Genomic DNA, 13,892 nt, shown 5'->3' on the forward strand with positions numbered 1-13,892 from the left:
TAGAAACTTAGCTTGAATAGAGGCCATGTGTTGTGGTTCAAGCTCAACAGTAATATTCGTCTTGCAGACTGGTGTAACTAGTCCCACTATGGTATTAGTCTGGTCCTTATGTACTGTCGTAACCTAATGTGAACTATACCTGCTCCGTGAGTATACTGACAGATGCCAACTGGATGGTGGAATGAGTCAGTGAGCGAGGCTAAATACATGCAGCCTAAATACATGCTGTCGAGAGGGCGTTGGAGGCAAGTTGCTTGTGTGTGTGTGTGTGTGTGTGTGTGTGTGTGTGTGTGTCTCCTCTCTCGTAATAGGCGTGCTTCATCTATCGCCTACTAATCGATCTTCGCTTCATATTTGCTGAACGGTGTGCTGGCAACAGCTTACGCCAGCACAGGAACTTCGACAAAATAACAGGTATGCGAAGACTGCCGTTGACACCACAACACAAAAGGCTGCGTCTGGAGTGGTGCTGGAACCGGGAAGCTTGGACTACTGGTGAATAGTGTCACAGTGGGCTGAGCGATGAATCGTGGTTCTGCACTACCTTGGATGACAATCGCCGCTGAGTATGGTGGCGACCAGGGGAGAGATCACATTCTTCCAATGTTTTGAAGACGCCCAATGGTGTTACTCCGGACATCATGGTGCGGTGAGCCATCAGGAATGACTTCAACTTACGCCTGCCGATGATTTAGGGGACTCTGGTGGGGCAATAGTTCATCTTGGTCTGACCCCCCACCCTATAATTATTTATTCAAATTCTGTATCAGCTGATTTTCAGGACATATATTTCGTCCTTCGTAAGAGCACACTGAGCAAACAGGGTGGAAAATTCAGAAATGTTGATTGATCAAAATAATTTGTACTTATCTAGTAGAATTCTTTTTCGTTGTTTGTCGTGGTTCACGTTTAGATGTTTTCTTTGTCGCTTTCCTGTCGAATATTGACAAGGTATTTGGATTCGCAGGAGCCCACGGGTTTGATCTTGACGTATCAATTCCAATCGAAACTATGAACACGTTTCAGTTTTCACTTTGTTGATATATTCTTGAAATCACTTCACATAGTTTATGTAACACTTTTTCTTTGTGGTTTACAATTATAAAAAGATACTTTTGAGCATTGTTATTCACGCATAATGGGCAACACTGGCCCAACTTTACCCACATGCAGTCATGTACAAATTCTCTCAGCAAATTATTCCACAGCAACTAACTTACTTTACGCACTGATAGTCCATACATGGTTAAACACAAAAATAACAACGCAGTGGTCAAAGATTATTAAATTTCGTCATGCTTACATACCTCTGTGACATCCACATTCATCAAAATAATAAAAATAACATTTTTAAATAATAAATATTTACAAAATCTATGACAAAAACGGATATCGCAAAATCCGTGTTGAAACATGCTGTATCGGAACTCACACTTCGTACAAAGAATATGATGTCGCCAGACGATTTCATTACAGTGGTCATCCGACTGTCCTGTTCTGTTAGTTATCACGCGACAGTATCTTGCTGCATTTTTCAACAGAACAATACCCATATGGCTGACCGTTGTGGTCAAGCGGTTCTAGGCGCTTCTGTCTGTAACCGTACTGCTGCTACGGTTGCAGATCCGAATCCTGCCTCGGGCATGGATGTTAGGTTAGTTAGGTTTAAGTAGTTCTAAGTCTAGGGGACTGATGACCTCAGATGTTAAGTCCCATAGTGCTTAGAGCCATTTGAATAGTCATGCAGTACATGACGCGTGTGTCTGAACTGTTGACGCTGAGGTGTTTCTGTGGCTCAGATCTGTCCCCGAAAGAACATGTACGGAACCAGCCCGGACTTCATATCCGTCCTTGTACAACTATCCAAGATCTTAATTACAACCTATTATGCGAAATGTAACAAACACTCAACTGAGGGATGTTTTTTATCTTTGCCTGTGCGCTTGAAGTCGTTCAATGTGTGTTCTGCTGTTGTAGAAATCAGACAGCTTGCTCGGAAAGCTATTGAGACAGCCGAAACAGTGATGTCGCCAAACTATTTGGGCAGCGGCATGATTGTATGCTGAATAGTACCCAGATCGTGCCAAGCATTCACACAATATCTTTGTAAACATTACAAAAAAAATCTTCTGAAAACTGGATTTGCTGAGAATAAAATCGGCTAAGGAAAATGAAGCGCAACTCATGAAGAAAATGAAACTATTATTTTAGCAGCAGTAGCACACCATGGAAATGTCACTAAGTGGCTTCTTGGAAGAAAGAGAGGGAACAACCAAACGAGTGTCCAAAATTCCATCACATTTAATCCTGTTCACATTTAGCTTCATCAGCAGCTTCATGGGAATGGCTTCCAAATTGGCTACAGTTCTCCGAATATTATCTACGAATAGTGCAACGTGATCCGGCATTTCGTATGCAAAATTTTGTTTAAGGAAGAAGCATCGTTTCCAAACCATGGGCAAGTCAATCTTCGCAATATCCACTAATTGTAAGATGAAAATCCATGATGACTCAAAGAAGAGGATAAAAATAACGCTCTACCGTTATCAACGTTTGGTGTGTGGTTTTCAAGATACGCATGGTTGGTTCTTGTTTTACTGACGGAAATCTAAATACACTCAATTGTTTCGAGTTCCTAAGACATGCTGCTACCGCATTTATTGGAAAACGTCCCACTGGAGGTACGGAAATCAGTGTAGTACCAACATGACAGATGTCCCTCGGTTTTCGCACTTGCAATGCCAGACCCTCTTAAGAGAACATATGAAGATTATTGTACGGTCATTCAGCAAACGTAGAATAACCTGCACGCTCACCAAACTTAACACTTCTATCTGTAAGGAAAATTAAAACATGAGGTCTATTAGGAAACACGGACGACTTTGAAGGCATGGAACGCCTTGTAACACGGGCCTGTGCCGCCGTTAACTCTAGATGACATTTAATGTGCAGTATTCTTTCTCAAGACACACTTTATAGAATGTTGCAACGCTCGAGGCCAACATTTTGAGAACTTGGTAAGGCAGCCGTTACATTAAACATGAACCGTACGTGAGTTACATGATTGCTTAAAGTTGGTATAATAAGGCATGCGAATGTGGGACCTCTTCGCCTTACGGCGGGACAGTGATTTGTGGCGTTGTTGTCTTGATACCACTCGACCAAGACGTTAAAGTTATGTTCGAAGCTTCTTTCAAATTCTGCACGAAAAAGTGTATAGTTTCATTAGAGAAAGAGTGAGTCGTAATTCGGTGGATGTGAACGTTAAAAAAATTGCTTGCGAACCTCACGAAATTATCCATACTGTCCGCTATAACTTGGCGAAAACAGTACCTCGATATATTTACTTACATGATTTGACCATCTTGCTGCACTTCACGTTCAAGAAGTAGAAATAGTATGGCAATAGGTTAACAGCCCCTGAAAATCACGTCACTTTGCTCTGGGTTTAAAAACGGAAGATCGTTCGTCCCGTGGGTAGACAGAGAGGTCGTTAGCCAGGAAAACGAGACGTTTGTAGTCGATTATCAGAGGTTGATATGCATCACGTGATTGAGAGTGTTATCTGGGAATTCTGGTACGTGGGCGCCGGACGATACGAAAAAAGGGACACACTTCCTCGAGGTCTGGTCAAGGTCGGACGGACGTTATTAAGTTCTAGCAGCGCTGTGAATTCTGAGTGTTAGGCTGTAAGGCCCGATGGGGGCCGTTAAGAATTTTCTAATTTCTTTTGCATTAAATTTGTTCAAACAATGTTATCATGTCACATTTTTGCTCATTTTGCGGTTTTAATTCGTTGAATTACAAGATGAGACTTTGTGACCGTGACGATGTAGTGCTGGACGGATCTTTACAGTGTTCTGTAGTTCAAATGTACTCGTACAGCTTTCTGTTGTCAGTTAAATTGAATTAACACTCATTCTAAAATGTTTCTCGGTGTTATTCGTGTGTTATTAATGAATTTCACGATACTATTGATGCGAGGTAGGCCGGTGAATATAGCGTGGCTTTAGTGTGCTCTGTTTATTTTTCAGGTTATTTCAGTTGGGCTTCTAGGTGTTCCGCGACTGGTCGCGCCTGAAACTTATGTGATTCTAGTGCTTTCACTTTCGTATGGCCAGCCACCTGGGTGTGTGTTTGGGGGCTATAAGCTGAAATATCCGCTTTAGTGTATAAACGTGTCTCGTTCATGCCTCCATAGTCCATTCAGTATGATAAAAGTAGTGATTTTTTTTCGGCAGTTCCTAATTTCTTGTCCCGCATGTAAATGTTTAACTGAAGCAGTGTAATGAGTGTGAAGACCCTTTGCGTAGTAAATAAATAGAATCGTCAGCTGAGTGCTTTAGTGTTCTTAGTGTTCAATATTGTTACCAGAAGCGGTAAGATATATCAGGAGAGTGAACAACTTCGAAGTTGACCGATCACTGTGAAGGACACGATGATTCCACGTAACTGTACGAGATGGCGTTATCAGCACTTGACAAGGCATGAATGTAGCCTCATTGTCTAATTCCATTTGGCCAGGTGTTCGACTCCTGCACTGTCAAGATTTCTATTGCATTCAGAAGAGACAGTGGCATGATTTTGGAGTACGTGAGAATGTGTGGAGAGGCACACTCGACGTAAAGGCTTTGGACGACCACGTCTGACCACCACAAGGGAAGATCGCTGTACTGTGCGCCAAGCACATCGTAACCCCTTCATATCAGCGCCTGCTTTCCGAGAACAAGTAATAGACTCTCTGTAAAATTCTGTGTCCTCCTGCACCGTTGGTCCAAGATTAGCACCAGCCGGACCAGGGAATCACTGTCTCATGCGTAGGCCACCGTTAACACCACAACGCAAACGGCTGAGTTTGTAATCGTGCCGTGACTGGGAAGTATGGACTGCCGGTGAATAGCGTCAGTGTGTTCAGCGACGAATCGCGGTTCTGCTCTACCCGGACGACAATCGCTGGCGAGTATGGCGGGGACCAGTGGTGACGTTCATATTCTTGCAACGCTTTGGAGACGCCCATATGTATTACTCCCCGCGTCATGGTGTAGGTTGCCATCGGGTAGGACTTCGGTTTACGTCTGCTAGTGATCTGGGAACTCTGATGGCACAAATTTCCTCATGGTCATCCTACCATTCTCTTGCGTTATTTATAGCGTGTCAGTAATTTGGTGACATTTTCAACAGGACAATAGTCACACAAAACGTGGCACGTGAACTGTCTGCGTGATGTTGAGGTACCACTGTAGCCCAAATGCGCCCTAGAAAGCTCATGTGTGACACCAGCTCGGACTTAATCTCCGTTGCAACGCCAGTATCCAAAATACAGGGTCTTTTTGTGGGCCAGCTTGCCTCACGTTTAATGTTTATGTTCGATTGATCTGTAATGGAAAGTCATTAAAATATGTAAGCTGACTTTGAGTAATTGGTAAAAAATAAATGAGAGGATCCGTGAGAGCACAAAAGGTCATCATACTTCCCAATACACCTTACGAGCGAAGTGAACCTGTACTTGTTGCGAGGCACACTTCCTTCTGATATTTACATCTGTTCTAAGTTCCGGCGTTATCAGGGGTCAGAAATACAGCCCTTCTATGTATCTAGTTCTCTCCGCTTGTAACATCCCGTGACGAATGGAGCTGTTGTTCGTTCTCTCTCTCTCTCTCTCTCTCTCTCTCTCTCTCTCTCTCTCTCTCTCTCTCTCTCACACACACACACACACACACACACACACACACACACACTTATAAGGAACCTTCTCGGAGGAACATTATTCAACAATGGGCAGGCCGAATTTCAGTGAACAAGTTCCTTGTACGTGAGTCACGACGTCTTATTGTTGGTTTCTCTTTGTGTTACATCCATTTCAGGCAAAACTCTTTTCCTGTAATCGTTCCTAATGTCGACAATGTTTTACATTTTTCTGTGTATAGCTGATCGCTCCTTTGTTCGTTGCATTTAATCATTGTTGTTACAATCAGATGTGTCGAAAAGCACAACACAACTAGTGACCAGATATGGGGTAGAATTTAGAGTGTTCTTTTAGTCACAAGCATATACCTGACAGGAACAGAATATTAAGTGAGGGGAATACGGAAAGTTTTATCACCATTTCTTCAATAGTTGAATAAACTTAAGACGTATTCTGAATTTTGAGTTTTATACAAATCGCAGGCATGTATTTGATTTATGATTATCTAATGAGATTTTAAAGATTTTCAATTTATACAGTTGCCAGTAATTCAGCGACTGCGTTGCACTATGTTTCGCAGCTATTGAGCTATTTTAATAATACTCTCACTACACACAGTACTAAACAGCTGAAAATGTTCGATTCGTATTTTGGGTACTTCCTATGAGGCTGACGACATTTTAGTGGTAACTTTTAATGAATGTAATTGAGTACTGGCGCTTTCTGTAAACTTCATTGTATTTTCTCAAACATACGCTAATGTCTATTGGTGTTTTGTGGTTCCTTTGAAATATATTAATCCGAAATTCCAGGAGTTCCTGTTAAAAATAAAACGAATTCCTACAACCACAAAAGGTACATGGAAATGTAGGAAACTCTATGATGCAGTTTGTACATGATTGTGACCAATGACAGTATCAAGACAGGGTGTTCGGAAAGACCCGCTACAAACTTTTAGGACTTCTAGAAGAGAATGAACACATAATTTTTTGAATAGGAACCCATGTCTGCAGACGTACCGTTTTCGTTCTATAACGGTTTGAGTTCAGATGTTTAACTCGTCCATGTCCGCTGGAGGAACTAAATTAGGCGAGACGCAGTAAATTATTAACTAACACTTCGATAGCAAACATGACGTAACAACCATTTATCAATTAAGCACATTTGCTTGTACCAACACTTAAACATTACGTGTTTACATTATTCGAAAACAAAAAAGAATCCCGCATACTCTGGGTACAGAACAGTAATGATGTATTGCAACAGCGGCTCGATGTGGCAACTACCGATGTAGTTACAGACATTATACCTAGGAAGCGTGTCCTGGTACACACGTTCCATGCTACCTGGTGTCTCTTCAATTTCTAGTGGATCGGACAGAACTCATGCCAGCAGATCTTCCTCTGTCTCTACAGGTGTCGCAACAAGGCAGACGTTAGGTAACGTCAGGTGACCGTCTAACGTATTACACGTCATCCTGTCTACCCAGCTGCATATCACGATAAGCAGCTCCATCAGCAGACGTGGACTCTTTACACATCTGAACTGAAAAGGTCGTAGAACGGAAACGGTGTATTTCCGGATATGGATTCCTATTTAAAATATTTTGTACTCACTCCCCCTCTACACATCCTATAAGTTTGTAACGTGGATTTCCGAACATCGTGTATATTGTAAATACTGGCTGGGGAATCTTAGTAGTGATGCGTTATTGTTTCAACTTAGTTATCCGCAAATCTGGAGATGTGAAAATCAATTATAACTAACAAAACTTGGCCATTGATAGCTGATGCGAGAAACCAAAGTAACACTCACCATTTCGGTGTTCAGATGGCGGCCACGACTTCTCCGTAGACGAGAAACACCAGCTCCCTGAAACAGAACAGAATACCACGAAGGAGATGAAACGAACGTCATATGCCCCCTACTTATTGAGTGTGACAATTTTAAAATGACTTCTGACTACACAAAAATTTTTAAAGTTGCCGTTTTGAACATTGCGTACTTAAGGAGAAGCTAAACGGTAGATCCTTGTGGTGAAACGCTGGCAAGAGCGCCTGCACTGTGTATAGTTGTAACACATCGTGTTACGAACCCTCCCAAGAATACCATGTGCAGTGATGAGAGCGTGGGCGACCGCGCAAGACCGTAGACAAGGATGAGTCGAGAAGTAATTAATAAATATGAAATCAGATGACGAATTCTTGACCTTCTAACGAGGAACAAACTGCTGCTCTTTCCATAGTTTGCATATCAATTTTATTTCAAGTATCTAAATATTCATCGCGAATTAAAGCAGTTCAGTAGTTACAGAAACGAAGAAAAACTTCTAATAATAATTCCCTACATGCAGAGGAACTGAAATCTGTGAACAGGTCTCGACTGCCGTAATTCTGAGAGGCACTAATGAACGGTACAAAATAGCGGCGGCCCTTAAGGAGATTCAAATTTAAAAGGAACGTTGTTTTCGTCTTGGAGAACACACGAACAAAGAATATCCGGCCGTTCCAACGACCAAGGCTGCGCCTGGTTAGGAAACTTCTGCGGCAAAAAGGAAGCGGCAGGGTGTATGGCCCAAGAGGCGACAGCTAGCCGCTTGACCTCCCAGCAAGTTGGCAGCGTGAGCCGTGTCGGTTCGTATCGATTGCGGTCTGTAGATAGAATCTCTGGTTCGTTTTCCATCTGGTCGCAGGGCGCCTTGAAATGTTGTGCGAGGCGGACGAATGTGGACAGGACAGTCACTGGGGCAAGGCGGAAGTCGGTTGAAGGAAATGTGTGTTGTCACGCGCCGGTGGTCCGTGTCTTGACTGATTTGCTCTGCGGGGACCGTTACAACGGGAACAACTTTATGCCTGGCTTTTTTCGGTGCGCTGAAAGAGCAAATCCTCCCTGTTTTCGAGCCGTCTTGTGAGATCAAGTTTGGTGAAGTTAGCGCGCTCTGCTGTTATTGCCCTGCCCTACGTGATTCTTCCGTGAGTTGTGAATTTGTGCTTCCGGGAAGATTAGTGTGCTCCGTATCGCTTATAAAAACAGTTTGAGCCTGCCCACCTCTGTGTTCGCTGAGCGCCCTGTGTTGATTTCTTTAAAAGTAACGTAGGTGTCATCTCCGGGTGTGACATTTGTGGTGATAGCTTTTTTACTGCTCGTTTTTAATAGAGCTAATCTTGGCCAAATGATGCCTAACAACATTACTGTCACTGTCTGAGCTACTACTAAGAGTGTGACAGGAGTCACAGGTGCAACTGGTGCTGTCATGAACCTTTATTATCACTGTGCTCTTTTCATTATGTTTTAGATTCTGATCCGGTCAGATCTATTAGCTTCCAACCTTGTTAGATGTGTTTTACGTTCTGTTTTATCTTACTGTTCTGAGTATTTTCTTGACACCCGTCTCAATCTGTTACTGAGTGGGCGCTGAAGACCTTGCCTTCGTTCGCCCATACATCCCTCTCCATCATCATCACCACAGATCTATTAGCATACCGGGTGCTCTGCATGAGAGCTGTGAGACTTTGTGTGTTGGCATCGTTGGGCCTTGTAAGACGAGATTCCTTACCTGTTTCTTAGAGCCTGATCAGGCCTGCGGGTCGTCTTGTACCGGTATCTGACCATTCTAGAATTAATAGAACAAATATTTCAACTCAGAACGGAAGTTCAAAATTGGGTGTAGAAAAATTTCCGCTACCAGTCACAATAAAAGGTTATTTATTTGTCACAGAACCTGTTTCGGGCTTGCGCCCATCTTCAGGTGTTTATAGATTCACGTACATCTTTATATGCTCCAGATCACTGTATAAAAAAATATTTGCTGGTGACTAAACAGAGAAAATGGGACAATGGTAACTGACAAGGCGGCATATATCTGCACTTACATAAAGCTGAAGCATCATTATTGTAGTTGCGTTGTGGTGACCGTTTTTCCACTTAGTTACACACTTATTATCATTTTCACGCCCATACTTCAGTTTTATGAAGTTTAGCTGCATGTTTCACTATTACGATGTGCACTCGTGAAATACATTGTGTTTACATACAAACATGTGGGCTTTCGTCAAAGAACTTGGACGTAGCAAGTGTAAAAATGTGGCTTATACAGAAACATTTTGGTTATGTTCAGAGAACTTTGCCACAGGAAGTGCAAGGGTGTTTCACATATATAAACTTGAAAAGCAATTATAGACTTCAAAGTTTTTTGATACATATTATGAAATTGTTTTGATCTACATTTTTGTCGGTAAACATAGAGCTAAGAAGTACAATGATGTTATATATATGAAATTACTAAAAGCTATTACAAATTATACAATGACAGTTACAGCTTGTGTTTACAATGTGACTATTACAAATTACGATAATGACACTGAAGTGTTGTACGACTGCTACATCGAATTTCCACAGTATATTACTTTGTTATTATATCAGAGGATAATTAGCTTTTGTTTTTATGTGTGGATAAGAATTGTTTGCGCAAGGCCAGAACCGGTAGTGTGACAGATAAATAACCTTTTATTGCGAGTGGTAGCGAAAAATTTTTCTATAACCTATAAAGGAACAGTCACGGAGTTCAACGGCATCCACTATGGATAAAATTCAGTTCAAAATTGTTATTTTAAATCTACTTAAACATTGTTTGTAGCTTATTTATATGAATATACCTGTCCTTGGTTCTCTACAGTGCTTATATTGTACTATTCTTGAACATTTAGTCTGGTAACGGCAGTTTGCAGCCTGTTATTCTACTTATTCTGGATTACTTATCCAGGTAGTTATTTGCTGAAAGTGTATTACTCTGCTAATTGACCAGTTGGTGTGTCCGGGCATCTTCTCGTCGTATGACGCTTGTTTTATGAACACCCTGCTGTTGACTGATGGGTCAGCTACTCTTTCTGTAGACTGTGTGTGCATCTGACCCGGCCTGACAAGGCACTATATTACCGGTCAGCATTTGGGATTCGCCACTGCCGTTACCTCGTGTGAAGCGGCTCTACGGTAAGTTGACTGCTGCTTAGTTCTCTTTATCAAGTTTTGCATAGTCAGCCGAGCCATTAGCTTAAATTTGTCAGCTCTCTTAAAGCTCAGTGTTAAATTTTGGTCTGTAATTTAAAATCATTCGGTTAGCGTCGACGTTTAAATCTGCTTAAACATTTTACCTATTACTAAATTGTGCTAATCGCTCTTACATTTGGCATTCAAAAATGTTGGTCTGTTATTTAGAACCATTCTCGTAGCGTCGGATGTTTAAACATTTTACCTGCTACTAAATTTGTGCAAGTCATTGTTACATTTGATTTTGAGAAATTTTGCTTTCAATTTCTCAGGTCGCTTAAGGGACCGTGTTAAATCTCGGCTCTGAAATTCAAAACCATTGTGTTACGCCGGTATCATTTTGCTATTTCTACAAGATTATTTCACTTGGTTTTAGTATTATTGCCTTTTTTTAAAAATAATGCTTAATAAATGTGAATCACTTGGCAAATAATGAATGATGTCATAAACTGGGACCTAGCCCTTCCATAAATTCCTTTCAACTGGGTCAATAGAGCGCACACCAGCACTACTTTTTTCAGCCGTAAACACACTAGCGTGAGGTGCCGGCAAGCTAATAAAACCCTGAGATCACCGCTTCAGTCCATTCCGGAAGCTCCGCTAGGCGCCGTCTCGCCCGCCACCGCCTATTGTCTACAAGTACGCCTCGCCATGCGACGGTAAAGTTTAACGGTTCGTGAATTCGGCCACAGTCTAATAATGATGCTCGGAATCGATCGCCTTTTCGGTTGTCTGGCGATCGTGATTATTTCGCGATATAATGCGGGAGCGGCAGTGCTAGCCGTACGATAACGTTCACCGAATTCTGCCCCTCAGCCCCCCCCCCACCTTCCTTTGTTGCCGAGACCTAGTTCTCGTGGGACAGTATTCTGTCTCTGAAGTGTTTTCAGCTAAATTTGTGTAGCTGTTGGTTAACGCTATTTCTATATGTCATTATGTGAATGCTTCTGTTAGTGAAGGCTGCTCTTGATTAAGGGTACGTTGCTCTGTGCTAATTTCAGAGTATATATCTTTGTCCTAGTTTCTGAATCTTTTTTTGTGTTTTGATTTCGTCCACCTTCCCCCAGCACCAATTAAAATCAGTAGCTTCCTGCAAGTAAGGTCGTAGTACACGCCTTCCCACGGCGGGATACTGGGTACAATTATGAGATCTCGATGGCCTATCGATGTTTATCTCTCCTACCAACTTGAGCAAGCTTTTTCCATTCGGGCTGGGATATGAAAACTGTGACATTTTAGGCCTGGTGAACAGTCTGAAAAAAATCCGCAGGACACAACAGGGAATAATACTTCATCCATTATAAAAAAAAGACGTCTCCATTAATTTCGCCCTCAGGAAGGCATTCTAATACATGTAAGGTGTTTAATTACCAATCAAAGGCTACAACACAATGGACATGCAACCACAGAACGGCTCGTGAAAAACTCGAGAATACATCAAACTTGGGTATCCCACTATGGACCTAAATTCTGTTGACTAGTTGTGTAGGCTGCATGACGAAATACTCGCCACAATTTATGAATAACTAAATTACAACGCCGGCAAACAGTGTAGTATCTCCTGTTCAGAACAATGCATTCTAACATATACATCACATTGCTTGAATAGCAGTGATTACCAGTAGACCTGTACTTTCACTCCAGATCCTTTAAAGAAACGAACTGTTATGTACAAAACACATTCAAGCTTCTGATCTGAATGTTTATATCATCATAGCTCCTGAACTATCTGTCGTGCATTGATATAATTTTGTAGATACATTCAGTGGTGTATATGACTATTGTCTGGAAAAAGGTATTGCTGGTTGAGAAAGCAGCAGAGAAGTAAGAAATTAAAACGTCGTGACTGATACTAAAATTTTACTGCATGAACAGCGAAAATTTTGTAATTGTGCTTTTCCTTTCATTACTTTGTGGGGGGTATCAACGAGAAAGAGTTTCGAAAAGGTTTTAAATTATGTGTAAAGTCGCTAAGAGCTCTGTCTGAATTACTAGTTGAATGTAGTCTGGGTAATATGTGTGCCGCGACTTGTGAACACTCGAGCCATTTACACACAGATTCTAAGTTTAATACTTTGTAAGTAGGCTGTTTAGGTTTTTTTTTTATTGGTAACGCCACGTAGCTCTCTGTATGAAAATCACTGGCTGTGCTGTGTGCAGTCAGTGCCTGGTTGGCATTGTTGTAATACTCGCCATTGTAGTGTTGGGCAACTGGATGTTAACAGCTCGTAGCGTTGCGCAGTTGGAGGTGAGCCGCCAGCAGTGGATTAAGCTCAGAAGTGTGTTCCTTGACCACTCTGTAGCAATTCTGGACGTGTGAGGTGTCTCATTTTCCTGCTGGAATTGCGAAAGTCCATCGGAATGAACAATGGAGATGAATGGATGCAGGTGATCAGACAGGGTGCTAACGTTCGTGTCGCCTGCCACAGTCGTATCTAGACGTATGAGGGGTTCCATATCACTCCAACTGCACACGCCCCACACCATTACAGAGTCTGCACCAGCTTAAACATTCCCCTACTGATATGCAGGGTCCATGAATTCATCAGGTTGTCTCCATTCCCGTACACGTCCATCCACTCGATATAATTTTAATAAGATTCGACCGAACATGCAACATGTTTACAGCCATCAACAGTTCAATGTCGGTGTTGACGGGTTGAGGGGAGGCGTAAAGCTTTGTGTCGTGCGGTCATCAAGAGTACATGAGTGTGGCTTCGGCTCCGAAAGCTCATATCGATGACCTTCCGTTGAATGGTTCACACGCTGACACTTGTTGATGGCCCAGCATTGAAATCTGCAGCAGTTTGCGGAAGGGTTGCACTTCTGTCACGTTGAACGATTCTCTTCAGTCGTCGTTGGTCCCGTTCTTGTAGGATCTTTCCCCGGCTGCTGCGATGTCGATTTGATGTATTATCGGATTCCTGATATTCGCGGAACACTCGTGAATTGGTCGTAAGGGAAAATCCCCACTTCATCTCTACCTCGAAAATGCTGTGTCCTATCACTCGTGCACCGACTATAACACCACGTTCAACGTCACTTCAATGTTGATAACCTGCCACTGTAGCAGCAGTAACCGATCTAACTACTGCGCCCAACACTTGTCTTATATAGGGGTTAACCCACAGCAGCGCCGTATTGTGCCTGTTTACATATC

General features: G+C 42.2%; 1 long non-coding RNA gene across 1 annotated transcript in view; it reads right to left on the bottom strand.

Annotated features, from left to right (window-relative positions):
- Positions 1-7,500: 7,500 nt before the first annotated feature.
- The window catches only part of LOC126337027 (uncharacterized), a 729,269-nt gene continuing 722,877 nt past the window's right edge, over positions 7,501-13,892 (bottom strand). The window contains exon 3 of the long non-coding RNA XR_007565032.1: positions 7,501-7,558. This is a non-coding gene — a long non-coding RNA (uncharacterized LOC126337027). The remainder of the gene's footprint in view (positions 7,559-13,892) is intronic.

Source organism: Schistocerca gregaria, chromosome 2 (assembly GCF_023897955.1).
Source record: "Schistocerca gregaria isolate iqSchGreg1 chromosome 2, iqSchGreg1.2, whole genome shotgun sequence".
Lineage (NCBI taxonomy): Eukaryota > Metazoa > Arthropoda > Insecta > Orthoptera > Acrididae > Schistocerca > Schistocerca gregaria.